Raw genomic sequence first — 13,395 nt, 5'->3', positions numbered from 1 at the left:
TAAATTTAAAAAAAATATGTTCAGAGCTGAATAAAAGTTTCATAGCAATGTTACTGTTTAGTGAAAAAGCAAACTTGTTTACAAACACAAATGGAAAGTGGTTTGACTGCCCTTTAACCGTTTGACCGTAGACCGTGGTTGTAAAAATCTCGTGGGTCGGGATTTACACGGGAAAATCTTTGTGACATACTGGTTTCCACGCGGATGAAGCCGCGGGCACAGCTCGTTTTATATATAACACCATAAGAGTTCGTACTACATTGGTGTGTTACAAAATATAATAAGAAGGAAATCACAATAAAGTAGGTTTTTAAATATCGGCTTCAATATTGTGGCCCACTTTAAGTATTTCTGCAGGTTGGAATAAAACGTTATCCGAAATAAAGTTTGGCAGTCGTATGTATAGAATAATATTCCAAAAACACAAATAACATATTTATTAAATCAAAATTGAAAAAAATCAAAACGCGTCTTCTTGGTGAATTTTTTGAAAACGTTTATTATTTCTTCTTATCTACTTCCTCCATTTCGCAGTAGCAGGACCCGTCGATGCACAGCTCGCCCACCGAGTTGTAGCACTGCCAGCTGCACAAATCTTCGCAGTCGTCACCAACCTCACATTCTCCCGCATACTTCATCCCTGTAAGTATTTTTTGTGTTACAAATGTGGAAAATTGATGTATTTTGAAAATAGAGATGCAGATGTCCCGAGCAAAAGTTAGTACTATTGAATAAAATCGCCACAGAGTTCCAGTGGCCTATAGTACCAGGGCTGTGGATCGTTCGTGTTTAATCCCTAAATTTGGCAAATAAACGCGTGTTTTTGCAACTCATAAATAGCCAATTGAGTTTCTTAGGAATGGCATATATGGATAGTATGCAATGAATTCGCTATCACATTCGGACATGGACAATAAGCTTGGCGATGTGAAGGTACATAAGTGTCTTTGCCTAATTCTTTAGGCTTAAACATAATTTCGTATTACACTACATGTGGCATTTTCTAACTTTAGACCTAATTACAAAATTAAAAACACATGCGTTTATTCCCGAAGGTGTAGGTAGGCAAGGCAGGGGAGAAACGGCACCCACTTTTCGTCATATGTGTTACATTCCATGATATGTTAAAGGACGACCTTTTCGCGATATCGGATACAAATTGCAGACTCCGGGATAATACTGAGCAAAAAAGCGCAAAACCACTTCGATTAGTATATTTTGGATTCTGTAATTATATTAGTTGCTGTGTTTTAAACTAGAACACATAGCTACTCAATGTCGGAAATATAAAAAAGAAGCTATCTATACTGACTCAAGCATTAACAGATTATATATACCTGGATGATGAGCAGGAGTGTGCTTGATTCTACGGCCGGCTCTGTCATCCCATAATGCGAAGACCGCTGCGGCCATCAGCAGAACTAGGAAGGCGATCTTCATGATGAACTCGAGTACAACAGATTCGAAGTGTGATTACTGAGGATTCGATATCCTTTTATATAGGAATGATTTGCTTGATCTAGAACATGCTGGTTAATTAATTATGCGGTTGCTGATTATAAATAATTAGGGCATGATATAATATTCCATTGTCATGAAATGAAACCGTCACATGTAATATTTTATAGTAATTTGCTGTAACATGTATATGTATTATGTACTGAATCTATTGGCTTTGTAGAAGACACTGACAATCCACAGCCTAAATCTAGGACATATAAGTATTTTATACAAGAGTCTTTACAAAAAATAGAAGGGCATCAACGTATGATTATTGAAAATTTCTCCGTCATGGCAATTGGTATATACCGACCTATCTATATTTCTTAATAGGATATTGAATTGAATCTGTTTCAATATTTTCGAATTCTTAATTTCAACGGTTGTCGATTCCATGTCGGTTTAAATCATGAGATGGCTGGCCCATAAATATAGATAAAGCCCACACATAAAGCCCATACATAAAGTGTTTCATTATGTATTGATGATATTTGCTAACTTTATTAACACGTCTTCCTTAATTAACGCTGTAATGCTTAGGGCGTTTAAGATCCCATAATGAGTATGTGCCAATTTATTTTGCCATCAAACTCCAAAACCCATAAATAAGTTAGACTTTTTCAACGAAAGCAGTAAATGTGTGACATATATTGATAACGAAGCCTGGCTGTTAGTAGGCTATGTAACGGTCTCGTTTCAGACAATGGATTATAATTAAAAGGTCCAATAAAATCTATTATCAGAAAGCGCCATAATTAATTAAACAGAATGTTCTAGATCAAGCAAATCATTCGTATATAAGGTAAGTACAGATCTTCAGTAATCACACTTTTCCAAATCCATTGTACTCGAGTTCATCATGAAGATCGCCTTCCTAGTTCTGCTGATGGCCGCAACGGTCTTCGCATTATGGGATGACAGAGCTGGCCGTAGAATCAAGCACACTCCCGCTCATCATCCAGGTATATATAATCTGTTAATGCGTGAGTCGGTTTTAATAGATACCTTCTGTTTTGTATTATCGACTTTTGGTAGCTGTCGTTTATTTATGTTCTATGTGAAGACGTGTCGTGTTCTAGTTTGAAAACCAGTAGCTAGTATACATTGTGCTAGTGGCAAGATATTTGTATCCACCTGGATAGCGACCATGTATATTCGGTTTTAAAAAGGCCGGCATAATTGTAACGACTCAAACAAATAATGAGACAAGCAGAATGTTCATTTAAATATTCAAATTGTACTGCACTGCGTGGGCGATAGGAACTTTGCTTTGAGGTTTTGGGTTCGTATCCTGGGTCGAATAAAGTGATATTGGGATTTTTCTTTCCCGGAGTCTAAAATTTGGACCCAATATGGCCATAGGGTCGCTCCCTATGATAACTAAAGCGAAACACACATGGCGAAAAGTAGGTGGGCTAGTTGCACCAAAGACTCCTTTTCTTTTTGTTTAGTTGTACATGCAAGATTTTTTTTTATCTTAAAATGGTATATTAATTTTGTAACTTTACTATAGACCTGAATGTCGGACCCTGTAAGATGAACAAGGACTGCGAGAAGATCTGTGACCTGCAGTGTTACGACGGCGTGGACGCACTCTGCATGGACGGGACCTGCTTCTGCGAACTCGAATTAGACAAGAAGAAGTAAATCCTGGAAACTCTAAATCATTCTGTTTTATAGTTTTGAGTAACTAATAAATTTTTATAATTTTGAGTATTTATGCCATTTCTATTATGTTTTTTAAAGATGCATTGTATTGTGCAAGACCCATTTCCAGTATTTGCCTGTCTTTTCGCAATTGATGAATTATTTTTAACACCGGGAGGGGGCGACTATATGCTGCCTTTTAATATTTTTATACTTTTTATACTTTCTGGATACATCCAATATATATATCCAGTCTTATTCAACTAGAATAGTTTATTTGTACCACTGATCCTTAGTTAGGGATAAGGATCGTCTATTGAAATGGACCGTAAATCTGAAACCAATTTTTAGTTAACTTAATCTTTGCCAAATGATAATTCCTTTCCATAGATTTGTGGCATATAGGGTGGGATATCTTGGATTACATTTCTATGTAAGATTAAAGTTATTATAGCTTTTGGATCCGTAGAAAAGGTTAACATTAACCCGGCAGCTGGTAGTAAAAATGAAGCCAGCGAAAAGTGTATTGCCCAAACTCTACATTTAAGACAAATAAAAATTCTCTAAGTAGTGAAGGTAGCCCGTGCCCAGCAGCGGGTCACCACTAGTATTATTTTATGGATACGTGGAAAATAAGACCAGATGGATATTAAGATACAGGTGCATTTACTATAACAACTAGTATTAATAAGTTGAGGTTGTAATCAACTGTCATACTGTCATGACGCTTAGCTTCCAAGAAATGACGACATCAACCCGAAACTGTTCTTTACACAATCTTACCATGAAGTAAATGGTGCAGTTATTGTGACTGCTATGGTATTAATTAAACGGAGCATATTATTTTACTGTATTTTAATGACCATTGCATTGATAAGATAATTTGAAACGCTTATATAATGAACATAATCTAGTAATTATTTGTATGTAGATAATTATTTACTTCCATAATCTCAGCCAGACTATTTCCCCTTTACAGATAGTAAGAAAGATTTATTATTAAGATAATAATACTACAATAACATGTAGAATAAAAGATGATAAAATCAAAACATATGAAGAAAAATACACAATTATTGTGCCAATGGGAATCCTCATTCAGATCCTTGCTGCAGTACCATTATATCTGATACCGCAGCGCTGATTTTTAGTGAGGGACCAAGATTACCTTTGGACACTAAGTTGGTGTGAATCATAAATTTGACAAAGACACAAAACACAAAACATAAAAAATAAGAAAAAAAATATAAAATAAAAAAAAACAGTGTATAAAGCTGTGTGCTAAAGCAAAAATAATAATAATAATGATTGATGAAGCAAGCAATGATGAAGCAAAGGCAGAGATGTTTCATGTCCAAGTTACGAGCTATCAATAACGTAAGGCTACCCCTGTAACTAGGGGTATATATAATGGAATTGGACCAAAAAATTTAATAGTATCTAATTACATATCATATAATAAAAAACTCTCACAAAATCCTACACTTCCTTTGAGACTACGTTATGGGGTCGGCGAATACACTTTCAAAATTGATACTTACTAAAATGAGATGGTGTGGTTTGTTATAATCAGTCGCCTGTCTAATGTTATTTGCTTCTCGGGGATATAACGTAAGACAAATTTGCCTGACCTAAAGAACACAATATAATCTTACAATCTCCATAGTGGAAATCAATATTATAAATTTAGGATGTATCTTATGGTCCATCCTAGAAACTAATATAGTAATAACAATACTGTATACAAAATTATTCTGATGATTAGTAAAATCGCTAAATGATTTTGGATGAAATTTTTGTTTCATGGGCAGGCTGAGTTCAGCATTAAAATAAGATAGGTGACTTTTGATTCCGAATGAACGTATTTAGAATTGAGCAAGACTTATGCAGGAAAAGCGTGGTGGACTAAGGCCTAATCCCTCTCAGTAGTAGAGGAGGCCCGTGCCCAGCAGTGGGCAAGTATATAATACAGGACTGATATTATTATTATTATTATGCAGGAAAAGACTCATTCGCGGGCAGACAATACCTGGTAATTTGAGTTTATGCGTGTTGATAAACATATATTTAGTGCATAAGATAGGCAAATAAAATGGTTGACATTAGAATTTGTGTTTGTAACCATAATCGGCTGGGCCTTGATATTATTGTAGAAGGATAAAATGAAGAATTCTTTTGCATCTTGACCTATCTCTTTGGATATACATGTGTGTTACATAATACATTATCATGGGCCAAACACAAAAGAAAATCATTTGAAGATATCTAGGTTTTTATCCACGTCAATTACTATAATTAAGTTAATATTGTTGAAACAGATTACGCCTTATTACAAACTAATCAGGGACACGCATTAAAAGCAAGATGAAATGCGTCATTGACCATGAAAAATAGTGGTATATATAGTAGCTGGTCGTTGTCAATAATCACAGTTCTCTGAAACATTTAGAGCTCATTTGTTCATCATGAAGGTTGCTTTCGTCGTACTCCTCCTGGCAGCGGCTGTGTTCGCCAAACAGGCCCACACGAGCGACACCGTCTCTGTACACGATGGTATGTATTCAAAAGCATCCACTTAGTGATCTTCATTATGAGCATTGTTTGTATACACAGTCTAATATACACTTTTAGGCGACGAGCCCGATTGCCAAGTTGGCGAAGATTGCGAAGAGATATGCAGCATGCAATGTTACAACTCCGTGGAACAACTGTGCGTCGACGGATCCTGCATGTGCGAGGTCGACCCTATCGTAGCTGACGAACTCAAAAAGCTGAAGAAGGCTAAGAAACATCATTAAACCAACAGCAACCTCGCTAACAACTGATGTCCAACTGAGTTCATAATAAATAGTTTCTCATCATAAATAATGGTTTTATTGTGAACTTTGGATTTTTATAATATAATTATAATAATACCAAACTGCCTAGCCTTAGGCTTGTAGTTGTATGGTACGATTGCAGTGCTGAGATCTCAGGTTCGGTCACCAGGTTAGTCAAAGTGGTCAAAAGTTATTACTCTGTATATCCCGGGACAGGCATAGTCTTACGATGTACATTGTTTATTTATATTTTTTGGAGCACACAAAAATGCCATGAAAATTAACTACATATCCAATGGATGATATATCCAACCACAGAAGTGATGTTTCAATTTAGAATTGACCAATTGTTCCTAAACGATTATACTTTAATTCGGGATGCAATTTAATATAAAAAACATACAACTGTGTTAAGGTTTCAGGTTTTCTACGAACAATATAATAGGATTATGGACGATTTATAGAAAAACTATCCTAATGTAACGCGTAAGCAGATTACATGGTTTGAAAACCAGCTTTTGAAAGGCAATCAGTGATTTATTTATTATTATTTATTTATTTAAGGACCTCCAAGGAAGGATACACGGCATATCATAAAAACAATGTCGTAGCATTTTTACAATTAACAATGGGACGTGCCTCTTCAATTATAGGAGACCACAGCATGCAAATTTATATAAGTGATCAAGTTGATACGGATGCGACTATCTTGTCGTTTACATATTTCCGCCAAGCAGCATTGTATGCCTAAACCAGGCTTTCCACAATCAATCTTGTCAATATTGGAGTTTTTCGACTACATAGCCAGAAAGGACGGACATAACCTCGATCAGCTCATGGTTACTGTCAAAGTCGAGGGCAAATGTCCGAAAGGTAGTAATCTCATCAGGGGCCTTATTCTCTATCCCGCACGTTATTTTAACAGTGCGTAACAAGCACGTAACACAACGCGTCATATTTAGGACTATATAAATTTGACTTACAGAATACCATTCCACGCACATTTCTCGGAGATAACATGACACGGCCGCGTTACGCGTTTACACTATCATACAGAATAAGGGCCCAGATGGTCGGACCAAACCCGCTCCACGTTTAGCACCAAACTTCATATTGCGCTCCACGTTACCAAATATAGGAATAGGTGACCCAACTTAATTAAAACAAAGATTACTCAATGTTCAGGAGATCATGACCCTCATCAATGAGGAAAACGATTCGAGGAGGAAGAGCATTGTATGCATGTGCATAACATACTGCATGCATTTTTGTTATGGTTTGAGAGTCGTATAGGCGAGTAATTGACCGCTATGCGACGCATCTTGGTATTGGTCTTTCATATAGGGGAATGCGTCTGGGTATGTAGGTACCACTGCAATGTCTATTTCTGCAGCCAAGCAGCACTGTTGTGTTCCGGTTTGAAGAATATTGTAGGCAGTGTAACTACTGCATATAATAATGCTTAACATCTAATGTCTTAGCGATACATTTTATATTAGGCATAAAACAGATGATAGTAAACAAAGAAATCAGCTCGGTCTGGCAGGAAAGAAAAGAATTTAATTCTCAGGTAAGTACATTTCCTCACGATGTTCGCCTTTATCTTCTTCTATACTTATAATAAATCTGTAGAGAGGTCAATTCTGTACATGAAATATATTTCCAAAATAACTATCAGGGGATGATTAGGGATCGATACTGATGCCAAAAATGCAATTAGTAAAATTTTTGTCTGTCTGTCTGTCTGTATAACCGTTATAGAAACAAAAAACTACTCGACGGATTTTAACGAAACTTGGTACAATTATTTGTCATACTCCTATGCTGGTTATAGTATACTTTTCATCACGCTACAATTAATAGGAGCTGAGCAGTGAAGGGAAATGTTGGGAAAACGGGAGCAGTTACTCCATTTTTTAAGCTTCCGTCGCGTGTACAACCTTAATGGTTAAAGCTACACAGAAATCATGTATGAAGGAAATATTCTCCTTAAAATTATGTAAAAAATATCCCACGACAGCATATGTCTATCTTTTATGGTTGACTCACAATAACACGTGTAACTCCCGATAGCTTAGCAGTTCGAAGCTTTCTCATTATATTTGTCTACTCTTACGTTTATAACACTCTTAGTCATCCCTAATTAAAAAAGTTAACATTATTAAATATTCCATATAAAATAATCATAGAAATCGGTATAGAAACACCAATGTTATACATGAAATACGCTAATAATAAGCCATCACGCATGAATACTGAATCATGCTATAAGGATTATTTTTGTATATATATAAGGTCGCGAACGCACAGGCAGGAGGCTTGCTTGGCACCTAGAGGCTAGCGAATCACCTAGCGAGTAGCTTCGTAAAACGAACATTCTCGAACGTTCGCGACCGGCTCCATTTTTGAAGTCCGGAATCCACGTGGGCGAAGCTGTGGGCGGAAGCTAGTCGTTAAATAAGAACGATAATAATTAATAAACAGTACACATATAACTTCAAAAAGTCAGAGGTAGACTCCTTGGGTTTTTGAACCTATTGACGTACGAATTGGCACAACTTTCCGGTCCCAACTGGACGATTGTTCCACATGGATGCCGTCATAAATGATAGAAACTCTATTACGAGAGAGAAAGGTATTAAAATTCGCTTTTCACAAAAAACAATGCCCCGGGTGAGGATCGAACTCACGACCTTAAGATTATGAGACTTACGCGCTGCCTACTGCGCTACCGAGGCTTGTGCAAGGTTGACCTAATTCTATAATCATGTATAATATGGTATAAGTTAAAGGACAGTGTAGCCAGTGTAACTACTGGACATAATGAGACTTAACATCTCACGTCTCAGGATGGCGAGTGCAGTAGAATACCAAACAATATTTTGTAATTTAAGGTGGTGGGTGTTGTTTCTACTGTTTATGGGCTGTCGTATCGCTTACTATCAGACGAACGGCAAGCTCGTTTCGTCATTCAAAGCAATAAATATAAAAACCTTGGTAAATGGCTAATAGCTATATCTATATATTATGTTATAAAACAAGGTCCTCTTCTGTCTGTCTTATAATATGTTATCGATTTTCTCAAAATCTACTGAACGGATTATTATGAAACTTGGTAAGGAGATAGTTTATGACCCTGAGAAGGTTATAGGCTTTCTATCGCGAGACTTATATCCTTCACGCAGGCGGAGCCGCGAGCAAAAGCTAATACTTTACATTGCATTGTACCTACGAGCGTAACGTTCGTCGTTTATTGAGCCAGTAGCATCTTCTAATTGCAAAAAAATTCCCCAACTCCTTCAGCAGCGCTATCTTATTGCGGCGTGACTGCTGTGTTGAGGAATGAGGTTATTTTTACTGCCTCTGTGGCGTAGTTGTATTGCATGCGCGGTACAACAGTGTTCTGAGGTCCTGGGTTCGAATCCCGGGTCGGGCAAAGTGATATTTGGGTTTTATTGCTCAGCATCAGCCCGGCGTCTGGAATTTGTGCTCGATATGGCGATAGGCTCGCCCCCTATCACATCATGGGACGGAATACACTTAGCGAAAAGTGGGTGCCATGGTTGCGCCTCTGCACACCCCTTCGGGGATTAATGCGTGATGTTGGGTGTGGGTGCTATTTTTACCCAGGTCGTCGCAGGTGATATTGTGTTTATATGCTCATATTCTCGAAGTCTGTAATTGTGCTCGGTAAATGGCTCGCCCCAAATTGTATGACACTCAAAATGGTTAACGAAAAGTAGATGCTATAACCAATTTGCCTACCCTTGAAGAGGGAGAAACGCTTGTGATACATATGTATATAAAAATATATGTATATATGCAGTGTAGTTTCCTTTCAAACGAACTAACAGAACCCAGTCAGGAAAAATATAAAGCGTGAACTTTTAAAAATTACCTATCAACAATATAATGTAACGGTTTCCTTTCATGACAATGGAATATCAAATAATGTATGCTCTAATAAAATATATTATCACTGCATGCCGTAATTAATACAGCGTTTCCTTCAAATATAATTCATATATAAGGGGTGTGCAAACGGTCAGTAATCATATTTCTCCGGATCTGCTAAATCGCATTCATCATGAAGATTGCCTTCCTAGTTTTGCTGCTGGCTTCAGCGGTCTTTGCTGAGGAAATAGATTTTAGAGCGCGTGCACGTGGTAAGTTACTTCTCATCTATTTGCGATGACCACACCGAAGTGGGGTTGGGGCAATAAAATGTTTTTTAAATTTATTGCAACAGGAGTCTTACATTTGAATCAACTGCCTGTTACGGTACTGTGCAAAATAGTACTATAACAATGTCTTCACTTACTGCTTGACGTTGAGTTCGTATGTTGAATTTTTGACTTGACTTACAGTATCTTAGACGTAATATTTGTATTTTAAACTAACGGTATGTTTTACTAGTTTTGATTAATGCAAGTAGCATAAATGTATAAGCTGGCTAAATACAAAAGTCATACTCTAATCTATGCTTCCAAATAAATGGTAATAACATTAATACTATCTACATTAGCTGTTTAATACGATAACTGTAAAATAATATTTACTAGAAATTTGTGATACAGGCCCATAATACAGTTTGCGGCTTCGGTCGCCTGTTAATTTTTCTTTTAATTTAATGTAGCTTGCTTACTTGTCTACCAGATAATTACATTTTCTTTATAATTATATTTTTTATTTATTGAAAAAATAAAGTTCATATTATGTCGTTTTTTGGGAAGAAAACGTAACACAAGAGTTTTTATTATATGTAATTTACAAACTTTTTTATTATTTAATTAGTGATAATGTGTTCCTCTATTGCAACAATAAATGTTTATATCTATATCTAAGTTACTTAATATTTCTAGCTTTAAAATAACAAATACTTTTTTTATGTGTATAGGACAATGAAAATCACAACCAAAGCATCGAATCCATTTTTGTATATTTTTCATTTACGTAACCGAACTTCTAGAGGTGGTTTTGTTAAGACTTGAAATTATTCTATTCTCTATCACATTATAGGACTACGGGACGGCACTGATTGTTCTCTCGGTAAAGACTGCGAGCGTGTCTGCAATTGGCAGTGCTACAACTCCGCTGAGGCGTTGTGCGTCGACGGATCCTGCTACTGCGAGCTGGAGGACCTAAACAAGAAGAAGCACCCAAAATGAAAACATTGATGCATAACAATAATTCTTTTGTTTTAAATGGTTTGTTTAAAAATGGTTTTGAGTAGTTATTAAATTTTTTCATTTTGTGTATATATTTTTTTATTAATTGTGTACAACTTAGTGTCTCATTCTGAGGCTTTTTCCCGCTGCTCATTTTGTTCTTGAACGAATTGTATGGTATCTCAGTTTTTTTTCTAGGCTTAACAAAAACTTGGACAGACATCTGATAATATTCGTCTTTGAAATATTTGGCAGTCACCATTTGTTCTCAATATATTCATAGCTTTGCTTAATATTATCGATATTGTAAAGTAACAAATTTAGAAGAATTCAAAATGCAAACAATACCTCAACACACACATCTCGCATTTATCTCCAAAGGGGTATGCAGAGGCGCAACCAGGGTACTCTTTTTTCGCCAATGAAGTCGGTCCCATGATGTGATAGCGGGCGAGCCTATCGCCATATCAGGCATAAATTTCACATTGAGGTGTGCAGCATGCAATGTTACAACTCCGTGGAACAACTGTGCGTCGACGGATCCTGCATGTGCGAGGTCGACCCTATCGTAGCTGACGAACTCAAAAAGCTGAAGAAGGCTAAGAAACATCATTAAAACAACTGCAACCTCGCTAACATCTGATGTCCAACTGAGTTCATAATAAATAGTTTCTCATCATAAATAATGGTTTTATTGTGGACTTTGAATTTTTATAATATATTTTAATAAAATTATAATAATACTAGCCTTAGGCTTGTAGTTGTATGATACGATAGCAGTGCTGATGTCTCAGGTTCGGTCACCAGGTTAGTCAAAGTGGTCAAAAGTTACTACTCCGTATATCCCGGAACAGGCATAGTCTTACGATGTACATTGTTTATTTATATTTTTTGGAGCACACAAAAATGCCATGAAAATTAACTACATATCCAATGGATGATATATCCAACCACAGAAGTGATGTCTCAATTTAGAATTGACCAATTGTTCCTCAACGATTATACTTTAATTCGGGATGCAATTTAACATAAAAAACATACAACTGTGTTAAGGTTTCAGGTTTTCTACGAACAATATAATAGGATTATGGACGATTTATAGAAAAACTATCCTAATGTAACGCGTAAGCAGATTACATGGTTTGAAAACCAGCTTTTGAAAGGCAATCAGTGATTTATTTATTATTATTTATTTAAGGACCTCCAAGGAAGGATACACGGCATATCATAAAAACAATGTCGTAGCATTTTTACAATTAACAATGGGACGTGCCTCTTCAATTATAGGAGACCACAGCATGCAAATTTATATAAGTGATCAAGTTGATACGGATGCGACTATCTTGTCGTTTACATATTTCCGCCAAGCAGCATTGTATGCCTAAACCAGGCTTTCCACAATTAATCTTGTCAATATTGGAGTTTTTCGACTACATAGCCAGAAAGGACGGACATAACCTCGATCAGCTCATGGTTACTGTCAAAGTCGAGGGCAAATGTCCGAAAGGTAGTAATCTCATCAGGGGCCTTATTCTCTATCCCGCACGTTATTTTAACAGTGCGTAACAAGCACGTAACACAACGCGTCATATTTAGGACTATATAAATTTGACTTACAGAATACCATTCCACGCACATTTCTCGGAGATAACATGACACGGCCGCGTTACGCGTTTACACTATCATACAGAATAAGGGCCCAGATGGTCGGACCAAACCCGCTCCACGTTTAGCACCAAACTTCATATTGCGCTCCACGATACCAAATATAGGAATAGGTGACCCAACTTAATTAAAACAAAGATTACTCAATGTTCAGGAGATCATGACCCTCATCAATGAGGAAAACGATTCGAGGAGGAAGAGCATTGTATGCATGTGCATAACATACTGCATGCATTTTTGTTATGGTTTGAGAGTCGTGTAGTCGAGTTATTGGCCGCTATGCGACGTATCTTGGTATTGGTCTTTCATATAGGGGAATGCGTCTGGGTATGTAGGTACCACTGCAATGTCTATTGCTGCAGCCAAGCAGCACTGTTGTGTTCCGGTTTGAAGAATATTGTAGGCAGTGTAACTACTGCATATAATAATGCTTAACATCTAATGTCTTAGCGATACATTTTATATTAGGCATAAAACAGATGATAGTAAACAAAGAAATCAGCTCGGTCTGGCAGGAAAGAAAAGAATTTAATTCTCAGGTAAGTACATTTCCTCACGATGTTCTCCTTTATCGTTAAATAAGAACGATAATAATC

General features: G+C 36.6%; 1 non-coding gene across 1 annotated transcript; it reads right to left on the bottom strand.

Moving 5' to 3' along the window:
• Window positions 1-8,631: 8,631 nt before the first annotated feature.
• Window positions 8,632-8,704, bottom strand: Trnam-cau. The gene has a single exon. It is a non-coding gene; the product is annotated as a tRNA-Met (tRNA).
• Window positions 8,705-13,395: the final 4,691 nt, after the last annotated feature.

This window comes from Manduca sexta, chromosome 20 (genome assembly GCF_014839805.1).
Source record: "Manduca sexta isolate Smith_Timp_Sample1 chromosome 20, JHU_Msex_v1.0, whole genome shotgun sequence".
Lineage (NCBI taxonomy): Eukaryota > Metazoa > Arthropoda > Insecta > Lepidoptera > Sphingidae > Manduca > Manduca sexta.
This window is presented reverse-complemented; position numbering and strand designations above follow the sequence as displayed.